At 36.5% G+C, this 21,501-nt stretch overlaps 1 protein-coding gene across 2 annotated transcripts in view; it reads left to right on the plus strand.

Annotated features, from left to right (window-relative positions):
• The first annotated feature begins 19,577 nt into the window (after positions 1–19,577).
• Positions 19,578–21,501, plus strand: part of CSNKA2IP (casein kinase 2 subunit alpha' interacting protein) — a 140,378-nt gene continuing 138,454 nt past the window's right edge. For both annotated transcript variants that reach the window (XM_024993973.2, XM_024993975.2), the window contains exon 1: positions 19,578–19,806. The gene's annotated coding sequence lies outside the window, so the exon portion shown is untranslated. The remainder of the gene's footprint in view (positions 19,807–21,501) is intronic.

Genomic DNA, 21,501 nt, shown 5'->3' on the forward strand with positions numbered 1-21,501 from the left:
TTCTCATCTACCCCACCACTAGCAGCCAGTACTAGCTGAAAACTGCGTATCCTTGCTAAGATCTGGGAGTGGCCTCAAAACGCTTTACAACACATTCCTTGAAATAGTTGCTTCCTGTTTATCTGAGCTGGCTAATAGATAAACTTGTTTACTATTCTCTCCTCAAAGTATGGGGCTTCCCAGTTGACTAAATATTAAAGAATCCACCTGCCAAACAGGAGGTGCAGGTTTGAACCCTAGGTTGGGAAGATCCTCTGGAAAAGAAAATGACAACCCACTCCAGTATTCTTGCCTGGGAAATCCTGTGGACAGAGGAGTCTGGCAGGCCACAGTCCATGAGGTCACAAAATAGTTGGACATGACTTAGCGACTAAACAACCACCACCACCTCATAGTACAACAGCCTTCAAGTATCTTATGATCTTGTCTGGGTAAGAATTATGTCTCTGTTGTTGTTGTTGTTGGAAAGGCTTGATAGGATATCACATAGCATTTTCTCCAGGATTGTTCAAGTCTGCCGTTGAATATTCCAACCTTTTCCTTACACTGGCCTATGTCTTCTTTTGAACAATTCCAAGAATACACCTTTCACATTTGTAAGGAATAGATGGTATAACACATCTAATAATTTTCAAGAATCCTAATAAATTATCATCAGTCCTAAAATTCTTGGTCAATTTGTTTAGGAATCTACACTGAATAACAGTATTTAAAAATATTAAAAGAATAGGACACATACAGGTATATCTTTGATACCTGATGTAGTAGCCCATCCATGCTTAATAAAGACATATTTTTTCCTTATTTTAACTGATATAGTTTAAAAGTCTCTGAAAGATCAATATGTAGCTAAAAAAAAAACCCAGGATAAACAGCATGCATATCTTCATTGTAATATTCTTTGCTTTTCTTCTTTTGAATCATAAAAGCCTTTCAGTAAACCGATGTTAAATTCTTAAAATAGACTACATTATCTTCAACCATATTATCTATTCCCATATGTCATAAAATGATGAAGTTTCCACCAGAATACCAGGAAATATACAAAAGTTGTCAGTAAGTGGTATTATTTCCCTAATGTCTTCTGGGAGAGATGCTAAATTTGATTCTGCTGCTTTAATGTAAGCTAGTAAAATAGGAGAGGAAAAAAATATATTTTTGTTGTTCAGATGATCATGTTAGAATACAGTGTGTTAAATTTGCTCTGATTTCAAACACCATATTAACATGTGAAAAGACAGAGTTTGCATTTGTCCTAATATTCATTCATTCATTGAACAAATAATCTGAGTGCCTTCTAGACGCTAGTTGTTCTAGGGTACATCAATGACAGCCCAACTCGGTAGTCAGTCTTTAAAACGGCTCACAGTGATCTCAGTCTCCTGATACGTAGTCTTTAACCCCCTTCCCTCAGTGTTTGCTGGACATAATGATTGAATTCCAATGGATAGATTATGAAAAGACAATGACTTCTGTCTTGCTTGGACTCTCTTCTGCTCTCCTTCTGTCTCTCCCTCCAAGAGCTCCCACTCTGGGAAAAACATTCTGCCATGTTGTAAGCCACTCTGTGGAGAGGCCCACAAGGCAAGGAACTGGTATCTCTGGCCAACAGCTAGCGAGGACCTGAGGCACGCCAACCTGTGTACACTTGGAAGTACGCTTGGAGGTGTACAACCTGTGTACACTTCTGAGACTTCCCAATTAGGTTGAACTTGAAAGTGGATCCTTTCCCACTTGAGCCTTCAATTGACTATATAGCTCTTGCCAATACTTTGCAGCTTGTAAGACACCTTGATTCAAGGGCTAATCTGTGCCCAGATTCCTAACTCACAGAAACTGTGAGATAAAAATGTTGCTTTGAACTGCTCAGTTTTGGGGGCAATCATAATATTAATAGAAACAGCAGTAGATAACTAATATACCTGATCTCACTGTTTATACTCAAATGCATTAATATATAGCTGACCTAAGGGGAAAACATTTTAAGGCATGGTAGGTATAGCAACTAATGTGAACAGTATGGTGGTTCCTCAAAAAGCTAAACAGAATTACCATATGACCCAACAATTTCCTTTTGAATATAGGCCCCAAAGAAGAAAACAGGGACTCAGATATTTGTATGCTGATCTTTGTGGAAGCATTATTGACAATAGCCAAAGGTAGAAACAACCCAAACACCCATTGACAGAGGAATGAATAAATAAAATGTGGCATATACATACAATGGACTATTTAATTCAGCCTTAAAAAGGAAGAAAATCCTGACATATACTGCAATATAGATGAAGCTTGAAGACACTGCGCTAAAGGAAATAACCATACAAATACTGTATGCTGCTAAGTCGCTTCAGTCATGTCCGACTCTGTAAGACCCCAGAGACGGCAGCCCACCAGGCTCCCCCATCCCTGGGATTCTCCAGGCAAGAACACTGGAGTGGATTGCCAGTGCCTTCGCCACAAATACTGTATAAGTTTACTTAAATGAGATTTCTAAAGTAGTCAAGTTCATAGAGGCAGAAAGTAGAATGATGAATGATGACTGTCAGGAACTAGGGATAAAGAGGAATTGGAGTAATTGTTTAATAGATACAGCATTTCAGTTTGAGAAGATGAAGAGAATTCTGAAAATAGATAACAGGGGTGATTGCACAGCAATGTTAATGTGCTTAATGCCATTTAACTGTACATTTAAAAATGATTAAAATGGTAATTTTATGTTATATATAGATAGATAGATAACTAATATATCTTTACACTTTATTCAGATGTTGAAGAAACAAAAAAACTTGGAATCAAAGAAAGTGACAGTGGGAGTTGGAGACTGATCCCTAGACTCAGAGAGGTACATCCCGTCCCTGAGCTTGCCTAGTGTGCCATCTGACCAGGCAGACTCATCCTCTGGTTCTCCAGGCAGGAAAAGGATGGGGCGAAGGGTCTCCATCTGACAGCCTAATACTCTGCTGTTTTCCTTTGTAACAGGCGCTGTTACCTGTTATATATATATAAAACAGTACAAAGAAAGCACTAATAAAGGAAATAAACAAAAAGAAATGGGAAAAGAAAAGGCTAATGTAACGCCCACACTTTCACTAAGCTCAGACAATTGTGGATAACTGTTTGAGTCGATTTCAACGAGGGTATGTTACAAGGGTTGTCCACCTGTGATGTGAATACTCTTGGTGGTTTGCGGAGAGACATTGGCCATACTTTTCAACCATCAAGAAGGGTGAGTGTTGCTTGAATGCACAAGAAAATGATGAAATCACATTCACTAGAACAAGACAGTAAATAGATAGAAAGCACAGGTAACAGAGCTTCTAAGCCAGTGCAGAAATTGTGGAGATCAGATGGGACGTGTTAATAGAGAGCTACTGTCTATTAATAGGAGTATGTTGTTTGGGAAATGTGGCCAAGCCTTGGTGGTCACTGATGTGTTGGGGGTGTGGAAGCTCAGAGGTTATTCACACTTTTCAAATTCCTCTGGACCACATTCTCAGAGTAGCTTACATGGGTGGAACCTGCCATGGCACTTCACATAAAGCTGAATCTGTACAGAGTGGGTGGTGAGGATTTGGGGCCAAAGCAAAAGAATATATGCAGTCAGAACACATGTGGATACCTATATGTCTGAGTACAGTAGGGGCTTTGCCTTTACCTGTGAGTAAGATTTGGAGGACAAAGGTAACAGCAGAGTATCAGGCTGTCAGATGGAGACCCTTCGCCCCATCCTTTTCCTGCCTGGAGAACTAGAGGATGAATCTGCCTGGTCAGATGGCACACTAGGTAAGCTCAGGGATGGGATGTACCTCTCTGAGTCTAGGGATCAAAGTCTCCAACTCCTGGTGTCACTTTCTTCAGTTCTAAAGTTTTTTTTGTTGTTGTTTCTTCAACATCTGAATAAAGGGTAACGAGGCCTTAATACAATTGAAAGGTTTTATCATGACTAACTTTTCTGGGTCTTCTGGGCTGAGCCTTGTCTCAGTGGTGCATTCAGAGCTGTGTGGTGACAGAATGTAGAATGAACCTTCTAACAGAGGGCTCACTGACAGAGCAGGGCAAAGTAGTACACTGTTCTGAAGGGTAGCAGAGAAGAAAAAAGCTAAATAGGGGATCACAGTGGATATTGGGACTAAAGGGTGAGGGAAGCATTTTGCTTTCCCTGCCAATGACCTGACTGTTTTATCATTTGTACTTCACACTTGGGTGTTATTTATATCATCAAATACTGACATTTCAATTATTAATAGATGTTTGATTTAGACCATATCAGTATAATTGTGAAGTGAGATGGTTCATAAATTTGCTGTCTTCATTCATTTATTTTATTAGGTGTGTATAGGACACTTCAGGTGATCACAAGGACATGCAGATGAATAAAATAAACTATGTTTCCTTCCACAGCCTGAAAAAAATGGAAGGAAATAAACACTTGCCTTGTAGCGTGATCAGAAGGGTAGAGAGTAGCAGAGAAGGAGTGCTTGTGACATGAGAGAAACCTTGTTGGGAAAGATAAATGTATGTTAAGAAAATTCAACTAAGTTTTAAAGACATTATTAGTTTTTTTCATCAATTTATGAATTGAACAGCATCCCATCTAGCAAATAGAATGGAGATCTGAAGAACTATACATGGCATAAGGTTTTTACAGAACAAAGTGAGCAGGAACAAGGAAGTTACACTGGACATTTGCTGATTGATTAAAGCAGGATTACTTTTCTTATTTGAAGCAAAGGGTAGTGTTGGAGCCTAGTTATATAAGCAGGCAAATGTTGATTGGTTGACTTAGGGATTCCTTTTCTGGGATTTCTCAGTTCAGAAACTTAGTTAAATTTTTTCTTACTGATGGAGACTATAGTGGGATTTAGCAGGAGTAACTCCATCTTGGTCCTGATCTGGTTATTTTAACAAATTAAACAATCTTGAATAGGTTCCAGCTCATGGAGAAGCAAGGGACTGTGAGAGAGCATGAAGCAAACAGGCATATATTTTGGTACTCCTTGAGTCCTGGATATGGATGGAAGAAGAGCTTGAGATATGTCACAAGAGGCAAGTAGAAGGCAAGACCCACCTGGGCCCAGTGTGCCTAACTGTATCCTTGTAGACAGTGGAGGCACTAGTGATAGAAGTGAGATGATCAAATTTCTGTTTTTTTGTAGTTGTCTACCATAAAAAATATTGTTCAACCATGTGTTAGTTGCTCAGTCGTGCTGGATTCTTTGTGACCCCATGGACTGTAACCAACTAGTCTCCTCTGTCCATGGGATTCTCCAGGCAAGAATACTGGAGTTGGTAGCCATTCCCTTCTCCAGGGGATCTTCCTGACCCAGGGATTGAACCTGGGTCTCCTGCATTGCAGACAGATTATTTACTGTCTGTTTAACTATAAATGGTAATAATTCCATGACTTATCTTCTCCCTCTACTCTTTTCTGTCTCTCTTTCCTCATTTTTTTAAGGTCAGCTGTGATTACTCAGATGGAGGTAATTCCTACTCCACCTCACTCCCTGTCCACCCTTCCACCCACCTGGAGGGATAGAGAGAATTATGGTCGAATTGGAGGTAAAAAATAAACTAGTTGATTTATATGTAAAAAGTTAAGACTACTGTGATTTAAAAAAAAAAAATCACTTTTGGAGAGCATTTTATCTGGGAGACAAAACTGATCTTTAGGGTGTCTATATTTTCAAACCAGAGTAAGTAAAAAATGCATTAAAATTTTTTTTTCTTCAATTTGCAATTCTCCCTCTTTTTATTCTCTTATCTATCTCCCCTCCTCCTTCTGCATGATTTTTATTTTCAGTTGTTTTTGAAATGCTATCAAATTAACAGCAATATAATGAAAGTTTTATTTATGGAAAGGATAACCATAAAAGGAATATAAGAATAGTATTTCATAGATACAGGAAAAAATTTATCTCCTTTGATTACTTAAATGTATCTTTAGACAAGCTAGTTTGGTTCCATTAACTGCTGCTACTGCTGCTGCTAAGTCACTTCAGTTGTGTCCGACTCTGTGTGACCCCATAGACGTCAGCCCACGAGGCTCCCCCATCCCTGGGATTCTCCAGGCAAGAACACTGGAGTGGGTTGCCATTTCCTTCTCCAATGCAGGAAAGTGAAAAGTGAGAGTGAAGTTGCTCAGTCGTGTCTGACTCTTCGCGACCCCATGGATTGCAGCCCACCAGGCTCCTTCGTCCATGGGATTTTCCAGGCAAGAGTACTGGAGTGGGTTGCCATTGCCTTCTCCAGTTCCATTAACTGCATGCTATTTATTGAATTATTGCAAAATAAGATATTTATATTATAAGATGGAACATAAGAGATAACAGTTCCCCTACCATGACAATTCTCTACTATAAAAGTAATATAATCACCAAGGTAAAAATAGCTTGAAATTTTATAATATGAGGATTTGTTTCAGGACAAGTCTGAGAAAGATTAGTTTCAGCTAAATATTTTGAATTATTTAGTAGGGTTTCTGTTTTCCCTAGTTTGGAATTGATTCCCAAGAATAGTGTGGGTAGAAAATCAGTTTGAAGAGAATATTCAAAAATCCTCTGTAAGATCCAGTGAAGAAATACACTGCAAAATCAAGTGGCAATAGCAAAGCAACAAAGAAAACAAAAATAAAACTAAAATCCCAGGCATATCTGAATTAGTTTCAGGTTGAAGACTGACTCTTTATGCTTTGAAATAATGTATTTTTCTTGCTGAAAATTGTGAGTTAGGTAGAACTATTGCTTTCTGTGCTTTTCTACTTTTCATTCATTAGACAGTGGGTTTTGGATGACTTCTATGGTCACTATACATAGGTGGCCTTATAGAGTTAACAGTTGAATGAAGGACACAGGCTAGAAACAGTAAACTAGAAATGAGTTAAGAACTGAGAAGTTCCACTGGATAGCAGTGAGCAGGTAGCCTTGATCAGAGCTGCTTTAATCATGGTGTGGTTTGAAGAAAGATGCATGGAGAAGTTGGAGACTGACTGTAGACACTTTCATCAAGTTTGGTTCTAAAGGTTGAAGAAGGAGGGGTGATAGTTAAATGAGGCTTTACAAGCAGAGGAAAAACTTTTGTGTTTCAATATTGAAGAGAATTAAGTGTATTCAGATGCTATACTAGAGGGAATCAGAGGAGAGGGAGAGTTGAAGATACTGGAAAGGCAGTCAATATACAATTACTTACTTATGTGTGTGAATACAATGTAAGTCATGGGCTATTAAGTCTGTATTATTTCTGAAGTAGAGACTAGTTTGAGCATCCTTTGGGATTCTACTTTTAAGTAAGACTAGTTTGAGTCAGAAGGTAGGCCTTTGCCACTGCTCTCCTTAGTTCTCTACCCAGATTTCCATAATGTGAAATGGGGAGAGGTAAAAATCACTGGAAAAAGAACCATTTTTCCTTTTTTTTGGTCATAGACTCTACCATCTTTTGTGTCCCCTGTAAAATCTATCATAACTGGACTAAAAGTAGTTTTTTTTTTTTTTTTAAAGAAAAGCAATGTATCTGAATTAGATAAAAGGGGTTTTCTGAAGAGCCTTCATGTATTTCAAATGACTTCAGTGAAAAAAAGTAAAGTGATACCCTTGTGGACTGATAACATTTAAGAATGTGAGTCTATAGTTTTCCTCCTGTATTCTATTTTCCTGTTCCTTTTGTCTGTTTAAGGAGGTATTTATCAATCATGGACATCAAACCAGGCATGAGTAGATTGGAAAGGAGACCACAAATCTGTCTGGATTTTGTTTTTTGAAAGCCTAATTCTTTAGAGGAATTTGGAAGGGTGATGGAGGAGTCAAAAGGAAGAGGATTCACGGATACAGACAAAATGATAAGCGTGTCTTATTAGAGTCTGGTTTCCGCTCCAGACTGGGAAGATTTCTCTGTGCTTTACAAGTTCAGGACAAATGCTGAGCTCTGTATCCCACAGTCCTGGTGAGGCTGCAGGTCTGAGGGGAAGACAGCTTGTTGGTGCCTCGGCAGGGATCTTTGGCAGCTCCAACATTGTGCCCTGTGGCCCCTAAGTCTGACTTAGAAGCAGCAGAGCCTTGAGGGAGCAGAGGGTAGCTGAGCAGAAATCTGTGATGGCTGAAGCCGGAAGAGGCCCAAACTGCTTCAGGGGCCTTGGTATTGATCTATTTCAAAATCACTAGACGAATTCAGCATGGCATGATCTTCACGTTCCAGAAAGGACATATTTAGTGAATTTTTGAAGGACAAGAAGGGCAAGCCCCACAGAGAGACACAAAGAAGTAAAGAATCAAATCCTTATAGGTGCTGCTCTCCCCCACATTTTAACCAACGTATTCATACTGAAGTTTTCACTTAGGACTCACCTTAATATAGATTTATATTTCACTAGCAGAGAAATTAACCTCACATTCTAGGTTTATGCCCAAGTTTCTAGGTTCCTGCTGTTGGACAAACAAGTCATGTAGCTTCTTTATAAACTGTTTATAATAGCCAGGACATGGAAGCAACCTAGATGTCCATCAGCAGATGAATGGATAAGAAAGCTGTGGTACATATACACAATGGAGTATTACTCAGCCATTAAAAAGAATACATTTGAATCAGTTCTAATGAGATGGATGAAACTGGAACCTATTATACAGAGTGAAGTAAGCCAGAAAGAAAAACACCAATACAGTATACTAACACATATATACGGAATTTAGAAAGATGGTAACAATAACCTTGTGTACGAGACTGCAAAAGAGACACCGATGTATAGATCAGTCTTATGGACTCTGTGGGAGAGGGAGAGGGTGGGAAGATTTGGGAGAATAGCATTGAAACATGTATAATATCATGTATGAAATGAGTCGCCAGTCCAGGTTCGATGCACGGTACTGGATGCTTGGGGCTGGTGCACTGGGACGACCCAGAGGGAGGGTAAGGGAGGGAGGAGGGAGGAGGGTTCAGGATGGGGAATGCGGGTATGCCTGTGGCGGATTCATTTCGATATTTGGCAAAACTAATACAATATTGTAAAGTTTAAAAATAAAATAAAATAAAATAAAAAATAATAATAATAAAAAAAAGAATTTTAAAACTAGAAATCCATGTATATGTGCTCAGTCTCTCAGTCGTGGCCCAACTCTTTGTGACTCTATGGACTGTAGCCTGCCAGGTTTCTCTGTCCGTGGAATTTTCCAAGCAAGAATACTGGAAGGCCAGTTGCCATTTCCTATCCCAGGGGATCTTCCCAACCTGGGGATTGAACCCATGTCTCTTGGCGTGTCCTGCATTGGCAGGCAGATTCTTTACTACTGAGCTACCTGGGAAGCCCCCATGTATATATTAACTGTCAATTTAAAAAAAAAAGGTGTCAGTATTAAGTTACTTCTTATTTCAGTTGTAAGGTGAAAGCACCCTGTGTACAACAAATGTTTTATGTATACTTTTGTGTCATCTCACAGCAATCATGTGAGAAAAATGATGCTCAAAAGTTAAGTAATTTTCTGAGGTTAAGTAAGTAGTAGACTTCAGAGTGGTTTTGATTACACTTTCTCTCCCCTTCTCTCTCCTCTTTTCTTCTGTCCTTCTTTCCACTAGTGTTTCTATTTTCTTTCCACAGTTGTGATATTTATTTTTGTAAATGTACATAGTTTATAGAGTCAGGTTAGTATCTTTTGTCTCGAAACTAGGAACTTTGTATAAATATTCCAATAGTATTGCTTTTTATAAAACAAATTTAGAAAGCCTTTCTGAATTTGCCTTCAAAGTCAATTTATGAGCCATGTGAGAAAAACAGTTGTATTTTACGTCTCGTCACATCATGTATGTTTAAAATTGACACTGGATTGGTCACTGACAATTTTTGTGAGGCTTGGTACTGGACAACTAGTGGATAACTTTAAAAAATCTTATTGGATGAAAGATATGACATCTACATTGACTTTAGAAAAAAATGTGTCATGAGGTCTTGAGGCAATTAAAAAAAGGCTTATTGTGTGAGATCATAGCATTTTAGAACTGAAATAGACCTTTGCTCAACTTTCTTACTCAGCTCTAAGTTACTTTTAAGTGATTTAATTTTGGTTTAAAGATAACATTCAGATTATCATGTTAGAAACACTAGTTATACAAGAAAATATTCATCAGAAAGATTCATTTTTCATCTTTACACATTCTTAAGACATTCAATTTCAAGAAGGAGATTTAATATCTACCACTAGAGTTGATGGTACAGTGAGGACAAATTTCTACTTAATCTTCCTGAACCAAAGAAAGCTAATTTTTAAGGCTTCATTATAACAATGAAGATGAAGAATTTCATGAAATCCAGGTGTCTTTTAAAATATATACCTTTTCTTAAATGTGTTTTAATTTCATTATGTAATAGTCTGAATTTTAATCATTATTCATTATTATTATGATGATGATACAGAAATATTGCATGTGTTTCCCTATACTTGAGTTAAGCATGTGCTTGTACTGTTTAATAGCTTTACAATGTACAGTCACTTCTAAATTCTGAGAGTTCGTAGTGAAATTTCAAGTTTCTTACAACTGAGGATTTTGTGCTTAATTTACATTAGGAAAAAAAAGTCTTAATACTTACATTTGTTGTATTTTATTAATGTAAAAACAAGCTCTATGTACTTTTATTTAGAGAATCCAACTAAGTAATAACTTTTAAACATTGCTACAATATTTTTGTATCTGTAAGTTTCCATGTAACATTAATATCTGCTCAAGAGATTAGATATGGTCTAAGATTAGAATTTTTGAAAAGATGCTTAAGAAGGGCTTTTAAACATGTTCAATTTCCTTTCGTGGAGTATGTGATCATTAAAACTCATGAGTTTTTTTTTTTTTTTTTGCCACATGTGTGTGTGTTGTTGTGGCAGTAGCACTATTGATTTGCTGGATAGAACATATTATAACCCAAAACTGTTCGTGTCGTCTGAAACAGCCAAAAATTTTAAAAATGTAAATATACTTCTCTCATAAAAATACAGATTAAGTCAAATGTCTAGACCATAAGAATTCCTATTAAAATTTGAAATCAGATAAAATATTTTAAAATATTTTTATAATATTGCCTGGAATTCAATATATATTTTTAAAGTTAATTTAAAAAATATTCTGTTAAATGGTTTATCTAATTTATCTAATGAAGGGAATATTCTTCAGTAAGCCCTTTATATGCTCCAGACACAACATGTGTATTTTTAGCTTTTAATGCTTTTTTCACCAAAATGTGCCAAGTTTCTGAGGCAATGTTATTTTAAAATATGTTGATTATAATGTTATTCTAGTAGACTGCAGATTTCTGAAGTCAGAAATGTGTCTTATTCACCCTAGTGTTCTTATTTAGCATGTAGCAGAATTCTTAGGATTTGGCTTATTTATTCAATCTATTGAATGAGTGGATAAATAAGTTTTTCATTTTGCATTTTTAGGATGTCTACATCTTCTTTAGTATATTGTATTTTTATTCAATGAAAGCATATCTTTTGAGTTTCTTGATGTAACTCCAATTATTTAAAATATATTAACAAATAAGAGATAAATCAATAAATGATTCCCTGAGCACCCATGTGAAAATGAAATACAAGTTATAGTATCTAAAATTTTTGTTTAGTAGAAGAGATAATCAATTAGTGAAGATATATTACATAGTAAAGATACACTGGCCTGAATTACAGACTAAAACTGAGGTGTGAAACCTAGGCTTAGTAAGGTAGGCAATAAAATCCATTTTAGGTCTTAATCAAGGGTTTAAGTATGATAAACTCAGGATTTAGAATAAATAAGCTCATTACAAGAAACCTTAAAAGAATGATAAAAGTTGAAGACAAGCAGATCAGCTGAGAGACTATGGCTGTGATTCAAGTGTGTGTTGTGTGGTGAAAATGTGACTAGAGAGGGGTGTGATGGAAGATATTTGGCAGGAAATATTGATAAGAAGGGATATAGGCCAAAGAGAAGTTGAAATAAAAATGTTAAATACTTTGAATAACTAAGGCATGAGGGAGATGGGACTGTAAAATTTGATGACTGATTTTAGACTCATTAAATTTGAAATGACAATAGGGAGTTGAAACCATCCAAATGGATATATATTAATATACATATATATATATATTTTTTTTTTTTTTTTTGAGCACAATCAGCAATGAAGGAGAAGCTGAAGTTAAGCTAAGAGTGTGTGCTATGGGCTTAAGTAGAGACAGAAAAACAAAGTCACATTGAATGCTATAAATTTAAAATGAGAATAGGAGGAGCTACCTGAGAACAAAGAATGGAAAGTCAAAGAAAGAGGAGAATCCAATTAAAATAGGAGATGCAGAGGGTAGAGAGAGTTTCAAGGAAGCAGGTATAGCTGTGGTGTGCAAATGTTCAGGAATTTTATGAGTCAGTTTTTGAACACAGCCTTTAAAAATTAAATTATGTAAGCTCTAAATAAAGTATGTTAAAACAAAGTTAATAAACCAACTCATCACTTTCTAATAATTTGAATTGCTTTTGCTATTATCCATATTCTTTATATATATATATATATATATACACTAGAAATACTATATATTGATTTCTGTTCTATTGTTCATCTTTTCCTAACTCAGCCTGTGGTGATGTCACATTGATAGCTTGAAATCAGCAATGTGAAAGTATTTACACCACAAAAATGTCATGTGCTAAAATTCAGGTTTGGTTCATAGTTCTGTTAGGATTGGCAGACTGCATCTTTTGGGCCAAATTCAGCCCATTGCTTGCTTTTGTGCACAGTTGTACTATTTGTACATAGTTGTACTGTTGTACACAGTACAACTGTTGAAACACCAACACATCCTTCTTTAAATAAAATGTCTATGGCTCCTTTTGCATTATGATGTCAAGGAAGAATAATTATAATATAGGCTATATGGCCCTCATAGTCTGAAATATTTACCAATCAACCCTTTACAGAGAAAGTTTTTCTACTCCTGGTCTACTCATAAGAAAGGGATGGGGAACATATGAGTGATGCAAATTAAACTTAAAACGTGTTGTGCATACAGGTGTGACATGGTGAGGACCACAGAAATTCAAAAAAATTTTTTTTCTAATGTTTGAAAACTATTGTCTGACTCAGAAAGAAAGTTGCTCACACTGTTGACAAATGTGTGAAGTTCTGACACATGTCTCTTTTTTGTCATTTTTATTGTATTCAAACAGACAAAAATGTCAACCAATATCCATACTGGAATTGCACTCATTTGTGCATTTCAAGTATAGATTGGCTATGGACACAAGAGTTTGGCCAAATGCGTTCTATGAGAATTAATTTGCTATATGGGGTTTTCAATAAAAATGTGGTATATTTTATTCCTATTTGTAAATTATATATCAGTAAAATTCAGAATAAACTTTTGGACATGTATACATGCATTGCTTTTTATTAAGAGAGCAGGTTGTCCATCATTTGTCGGCCAAGCACTCCACAGCAGTTTTAGAAGCAATGGAGTCTTGAAAGAAGATTAAAAAAAGAAAAGATTATTACTTTTAATATGTATTAATATATTTGTGACTCAGAAAATTTGAATCAGTTAAGAAAATTCTCAGAGCAATTAACTATGTATTTTATTTCTCTTGTCTTTTACTCATTTAGCAGAGGTTAAATTGATTGCCTGCTCTGTACCGAGCATTATGCTAAATGACAGATATATTTGAAAGAATTAAGACATAGCTTGTTTTGCGGAGTTTGTAATCTGATGTAGACTGCAGGTGACAAAGGAGTAAATACATAAACAAGCATATAATTTACAAAATTATATACACTACTTTAGAGTTAGTGAGTAATAGAAATGAGTTTGAATTGACCTTCTCAGCAGGTCATCCTGGAAGGTCTCTCTGCTATTTCAGCTGAGGCAGAACCAGGGCTGGGGAGATTGTGCATGGTAAAAGGAAAAGCCTATATAAATATCCTGAGGATTTAACTTTTTAAAAAACTTACTCACTTGCAATAAAAAGGTAATCACTTTCAATTGCTTCATTAATTATACAAGAAACTAAATTTTAAATAATATTACTCAGGATATAGGCAGTTACTTTCCTCTAAAAACCTCAAAGTTAATCATGTGTGGAAATTAATTTCCCAAGTTTCCTTTTAAAGCTAGTGTGGAATTCTCTGTATGTTTACATATGACCTTCATTAAGGCAAAGAATTTCTTCATTTAGATTCTGGCTTTATTTGATGCTAATATGTTAAGTCAGGTTGTTTCTCAATACTTTGTGTCAAAGGAGGATAATTCCTCTTCTTCACTTTGTGTGCCTGAATCTCTAAATCATACTTAGGCTCAGACAGGAAGACATTCACGCTTTTATCCAATCTGATTTTTTCTTAATTCATCAGACCTCAGAGCTAGTGAATGTTCTTTAGTTTCATGAAAATACTGGGTAAGTTCAACAGTACTATGGAAATCTGTCTTGTGAGAAAAGATTAATTGCATTTTCTCATCTTTATTCTTTTTACTACATTCTTTTTTTAAGCAAAAGGCTAACTCAGGTATAATAAGTTCTTCAAGTGATAAAGATTAGAGCTAATATTTGTGATTATTTTGAAGTGTTGACTGAAATACCCTCCTTGCCATCACTTCCTCCCTGTTCTGCCTGACCTTACTCCCCATACTTAAACTTCTTTGATTTGCTTTTCTTGGACTTTGAGACCTTTTATTCCTGTGTAGGCATCCAGAAATTAGTCATCGGATGTTTTCATTGGAGGACTGGGAGGATAAAAAAGATAGCAAACCCTTGGCTTTTAAACTCAAAAGCTTTATTTCCTATGCAAGAAGGAAGTATTTAGGAAGACTATTTGTTATCCAATTCAAAATTCCCCAGACTCTTGCCTCAGAACTGTAGTTGGGAGTAGCAAGGGGGAGGAAGCAAGATAATTAAACCTGCTTAGGGTTGGGCCACGCTGTGTTCCTATTTCCTACCTGCAGTCATTTCAAAACAGGATGAGGGATACTGATAGACCCGTAAGATAAGTTTAGAAATCCAAAAGATAGAGGGCACTGATTCTGGCATGTTAGCAGTCTCTCCTCTTAAAAATATTTCTCATGTTGATAAGATGTGAGTTCTTCTGGCTTTTTGTGGTATCTAAGACAATTAAGTCTTGATAAAGATTTAGGGTTCTGGTGACTCCAAAGAAGCGTGTGAAAATAGTTAAGTTTTTCCAGCTGCCTTCAAAGAAGGTGAAAAAATAACTGAAAGAACTAACTGTCAAAAGTCACTTCTCAGTGTTGGTTGTCTGATGTTAGTGTAGACCATGGAGTAACAATTGATTCTCAGAAAACAGCAGTGGAGATGGATGCAGGAGCAAAGGACAGGAGAGGCAGAAGCTATTATGACAGATCATGGTGTAGTACGGAGGGCAGCCACAGGCCAGACATGATCTCCTGGCCTCTCTCTCCTCCGTATAAGTGCCCTGAAAATTAGGTACCAGGTTGAAGAGAAAGAAGAGGAAAGGAAGTTTTGAATGACTTACACTTAAACCTGAAATGACCAAGGATAGCAGGAAATGACTAAGATTTTGTTTTCTGCCATTAGTCAAGATTGGGCTTAACATTTATATACATTCAACATATGTTTACTGAACAATGACTATGTACCAGCCAGTGTTATAGATACTTGAGATATCACTGGCGCAGAGATCTGTGCCCTCAATAAGCATCATCCTTGGAGGCCAACACAGAGGAAAATGATTGGAAGAGTGGGGTGGGTGAGATACTTGCAGTATTAAATAGAATGGTCAAAGATAGCCTCATTTTGAAGGTCAGATTTACACAGACACTTGATAGAGGCCAGGAGGTTAGGTAACCTGATATTTTGGGATAGAGTCTTCCAGGGAAAGGCAACAACATGAGCAAAAGTCCTAGAAAAAGCAAAAGCATAGGACAGTAGTAGGAGAAGAAGGTAGAGATGTAGTGGAGGGCAGATTTTGGGGACTTACAGCTCATTTGACAGAATTTGGCTTTTGCTTTGAGTAAAATTACATTTATGTTACCATTATAGTGTTCAAGTGAAGAGTAACATGACCTGATTTGCCTTTTTAAAGGTTCATTCTGCCAACTGTGGTTAATATAGACCAAAGGGACCAGGAGAGTTAAAACAAGAGCAGTTAGGAGGTTATTGCTACAATCCAGGCAAGGGATGACAGTGGCCACTGTGAAGGTGAACACAAGTGATTCAATTATGAACATATTTTAAAAGTGGCACTAAATATGATTGGGGCTTCCTAGGTGGCTCAGTGGATAAGAAACTTCCTGCCAATGCAGGAGACACAGGATATGTGAGTTTGATCCCTGGGTTAGGAAGATCCCCTGGAGAAGGAAATAGCAATCCACCTCAGTATTCTTGCCTGGAAAATTCCGTGGACAGAGGAGGCTGGAGGGTTACAGTCCATGGGGTCACAAAAGAGTCAGACATGACTTAGCGACAGAGCACAGCACTAATAGGATTTCCTACTGTATCAGATGCAGGATATGAAAGAAAGGAAGCAGTCAAGAGAACTACAAAGTTTTCTGTCCTGAGTTACTGGAAGGATGCAGTTGAGATGGGGAAGGCTGCCTGAGAAACAAGTTTGGGGTTGGAGGAAATATAAAGAGATTGATCTTGAGTATATTAAGTTTAGGATATCTATCTCACAGCCACTTGGAATGTTGAGTTTGCTGTTAGATTTATAAGCCTGGAAGATCTTAATTAGAGATATTTACTAAGAAATTTTAGGCATACAGATAATATTTAAAATTAAGAGGCTTAATTGAGGGCTAGTTCTGTTAGGGGAAACACACTGACTGAAACCACCCACCCTGGCCAGGCACCATAGTAACTATTTGCATGAGTCCTGGTAAGGAACACAGAACTAACAAGCCACCACCAACTGGAAGAGTTCGGAAAAGGTCAAAAGGAGACACCACATGTCCAACCACCTCCCAGAATCCTTCTCTGGCATCCATCTTGGCCGAATAAGGCGTGCACCACCTGAGTCAGAATGATTGGCTAAAGACAACCCAGAAATAATCCCATCACTATAAAACCTGAGACTGCCAGAGACTGGCAGAGCTGTTCTCCTGGGTTCCCTTACCCTACTGCTCTCCACCTGGGTGCCCTTTCCCAATAAAATCTCTTGCTTTGTCAGCACATGTGTCTTCTCAGACAATTCACTTCTGAGTGTTAGACATGAGCCCAGTTTTGGGCCCTGGGAGGGGTCCCCCTTCCTGCAACAGTTCTCCATTTGAATGCTTTAGTAATCTAGCAGGCCTTCATCTTGCAAATAAGGACAATATAGTCTAAGCAAAATATTGAAAACAACTACTCAAAGGCACTGGGAAGTTACCAAAACAGGCAGATTATGGAAGAAAATGGAAACTTGTAAGAAATAATCGGCATTGAGTGAGATCCTCATTTTCTACAACTTTTAGCTTGAGTTCCATCTTCAGTAGTTCCTGCAAGGAATATTTTAAACTACAATAGAAAGCTTAAGTTTCTCTGGCCTGAAGAATCAGTAGATAAAGAGTTTGGGGCAACCACAGAGAGTACAAAGTAATGGGGAAACAGAGCCAGAGCGGGGAGCCCTACTCTCTATGTATAAACTCTATCAAAGCTCTTGCTTGATACGTGAACATGCAAGACTGAGAAAGATTTCTTTTAAGAACAAAGTAAGGAACTGATATTTAAGCTATCTCTGGTAAGATAGTTTGAGTTCAATTAAATTAAGTATCCAATTAAACAAATATTCCATTCTTTGGAAGAGTAAGATAGAATATTTTGTATATAAAGTAGAGATTCTTCTCTGCAACATGTCACTTACAATGTTCTTATTATAATCTGAAATTGCTTAACATATGAAGAATCAGGAAAATGTGATCACTCTAAAGAAGAATAATGAGGCCAATCTGAAATAATGCAGATGTTGAAATTAGCAGACAAGGATTTTAAACTTGCTATTTTAACTATGCTTCATAAGGTAAAGATGGTTATAATAAATGAAAATATATTTCTCATCAGAAAAATAGAAAACATAAAAAAAGAATCCAGTGAAAATTCTAGAACTAAAAAAACACAGTATCTGTATTAAAGAATTCCCTGGGTGGGTTAACAGCAGAATGGAGATGGCAAAGGAAAGAGTCAGTGAATTTGAAGAAAGATCTGTAGAAATTATTCAATCTGAAAAAGCAAAAAATAAAAATTCAGAAATTTGAATAGATATTTAGAATCTGTGGGCAATACAAAAATGTCTAACACAACTGTTTTTGGAGTCCAGGTGCGAAGAAAGAGAATAACCCAGAAAAAGTATTTGAAGAAAAAGAAATGATTGAAAATTTCTCCAATCTAATGAAAGATATACTACTGCTTCAGGAAGCTAAGCAAACTCAGACGAAGGTAAATATAATTGATACTGTGTCTGGTCACATCATTGTCAAACTTTTGAAAATCAAAGGTAAAGAGAATATCTTGAAAGTAGCAAGAAAGAAAAGAGTTCTTATCTACAGGGAACTGAGATTCATAAAACCATGAACTTCTAATTAGAAATCATAGACACCACGAGACGGTGGTGGAACAAAGTCTTCAAAGTATTAACATTAAGTCCTGGAACTATAGCATATAAGGTCTCTAAGGAAGTAGATTGGGAAGAGTAGCCAAGAAACTAGATGAAGTTAGAGAGAGAAAACAAAAACTGGAAAATGAATCAGTAAGGAGGGAATGATCACCTGTGTCAAATGTTGCTATCCTATCAAGCACGGGCAGGAAACTAACCATTGGATTGAACAAGGACATCAGTAGTAGTCTTGACAGGAAAAGGTTTGGTAGGAAGGTGAGCTTTAGGTTTGATTGGAGTGAGTTTAAGAGAGAATGAAAAGAAAGGAATTAGAAATTATAAGTAAAGGCAACCCTTTCACATAGTTTTGCTGTATAGGGAAGAAAGAAATGAATAGGGGTTAATGTGAAGAGCGGGGTCAAGAGAAAGTTTGTTTTGTTGTGGAAATATGCTAATTAGCATAATCTAGTAAAACCCAAAATAAACATGATAATTTTGGATAAAAAGGAAGATATTTGTCCAGTATTACCAGGTCTGTAGAAAATAAAAACAAGGAAAACAAAATCCAGCCACTTGAATTAGAATAAAAAAAAATGACCACATGAATATATGACTTGAATTCTCAAGTCTCCTTTACCCTGGGCAAAGTTCTCTACTCCCTAAGCTTAACTATTCTTAATTTGTTCATTTGTTAACACAAAGTATTGGAAAAGTATGTCCTCCAAAAATTATGTAAAAATCTATGATTTTACAGAGTGCTAACCTTGATTTACTCCTTTGTGCTCTTAATTTATTGACATTATCCTTATTATGGACAGTATATATTTCAAAAAATTGATTTTTCAGTTATTCTAAAGCTCCAAATGTCTTTTTCTAATAATATTGATGTTATATGAGGTAGTTTATCCTGGCCAGACCACAAAATCATATTAAGTAGCTGAATTATAATACTAGTTATCTGGGAAGATTTAGATATTCAGACTTTTATTTCTATGGGAAAACTTAATTCTAATTTCCAACCCAAGATTCTGGAACACATCTCCCATTATGAAGTGGGCCTGAAGGTGGGAGTGGAAACACAGCCCCCTAGTCACACTCCCCACCCTCACCTTCCAGCAGTGAGGGCAGGACGTTTTCATGACACCAAGGATTCAAGCAATGGGGTAATGGAGATCTTGGACATTTATTTCCTCACTGGTGAAAATTAAATGAAGACTCAGGAGTCACCCCAACTATAGTGATGAGAAGCAAGTTTCAGCAGGCAGAGTGTGTTGGTGAGTTCTTGCTACATAGCCGCTTATATCTTTGAAGACATGTTAAAGTCTTTCTGTGCTGCTCAAGATTTTATGTGTGTGTCCGTGTGCACACACAGGTTATTATTTCTGTCTATACTGAAGGTTTGTTGATCTGCGAACCCAACATCTAAAAAAGTGTCAATGGACACATTTCGTTTCAGATTTCTTATTTCATGATTGAGAGATAAATGTCCATTAAGTAAACTAAAAGCAAATTTATTCCTACGTAGGAAAACTCTGTTTCCTATGTACTATGCACCTACACCCTGCAGTAGGAAATGACCACCCACTCCAGTATTCTTGCCTGGAGAATCCCATGGACAGAGGAGCCTGGAGGGCTACAGTCCATGAGGTCACAAAGGGTTGGACACTACCGAGAAACTAAGCACACACACGCTCTGCACCTATAAGACTGCATAGTAATAATGATGTATGTATTTAATGGTGATGCTTGGGACAGGGAAAAACTGCTGAAGGAAGTTCTGAACATCCATAGTTAAATTATTTTCAGCCTAAATTCAGTACTCTTTATAAATCTTTGAACATTGGTGAACCATATAATTTGGGGGAAAAAGGAATGTTAACCAGAACAGCTCCCAATTATGGGGGTGAGAACTTATGCTTGTTTCCTTAAGTGGAGAGACACTTTATTTAGATCTACTGCAGTAAATTTTTTTTTGAACTTTTCTTCTTGATCTTCTGGGTCATCATTATAACTGTCTCCATTCTGCCTATTGTGAGATGTATAGCTTGTATATTTAGATATACGCTGGACTTTGAGAATTAGAGGTTGCATGCACCTGTTTGTGAGGACATTGAATGATTTAAAATTCACAAGATGGAATTTTCTTTTTTATCTCAAATGCACTAGAGAAGCACTTGAGTTCAAAAGGTTTAGAGTCTTTGTAATTACAATTCATCGAGAGTAAGAATTACAGCTAAGTAATTTTCTTTTCTTGTCTCAAAAGAAATGGGTCCACAGATGTATATTCTGAATACTTAGAGTCTTAATTGCCTGCCATGCAGTAGTATTTAGGAGCTTGATTAAATGGGTTAAGACATCTATAGAAAGGAAACCTCTAAGTAAGAAGGGAATGTACTTGTTAACATTGCTTTTGAGACTGAATTTAAGATTTATAACATCCACCAATTTTTTTGGAAAGTTTAATGTACATGTTTCTGGAAACTAACTAGTTCCCATATATTTTATGCTGATTAATGGGCATTGTTTCTCAATTAATAGTTGCCATTTCAAATCTTTTTACTTTTTAAAAATTGCAGCATCTTAAATACCAAGATCTCTTCTCTATATTCTTCTAAGATATCACTGGTTCTGGTGATCAGGAGCTATTTGTTCAGTCATGACCTGTGGGGCTTTCAAAGTGTCAAGCACCAAGCTGGGTATAATTACATTTTGGTAATTTCTTTCAGCTTTCTGAATCAGGCTAATGAATAGACTCAAGTATTTAAATAACTAGTTGAACTTTCTTAATTGATACAAACTCTCTAATGATTCCACTTTGTCTAGTATGCTACCTGACAGCTTTATCTTAGTATTATGTACTTGATTCATAGTATTCAAAGGTACATGATATTTATATGAACCTTTGTCTTATTGAACTGTATATAGAACATATTCTAAGTTATATTTGAAAGATAAAATATGCTATTTCA

The sequence above is a fragment of the Bos taurus genome, chromosome 1 (genome assembly GCF_002263795.3).
Source record: "Bos taurus isolate L1 Dominette 01449 registration number 42190680 breed Hereford chromosome 1, ARS-UCD2.0, whole genome shotgun sequence".
NCBI lineage: Eukaryota > Metazoa > Chordata > Mammalia > Artiodactyla > Bovidae > Bos > Bos taurus.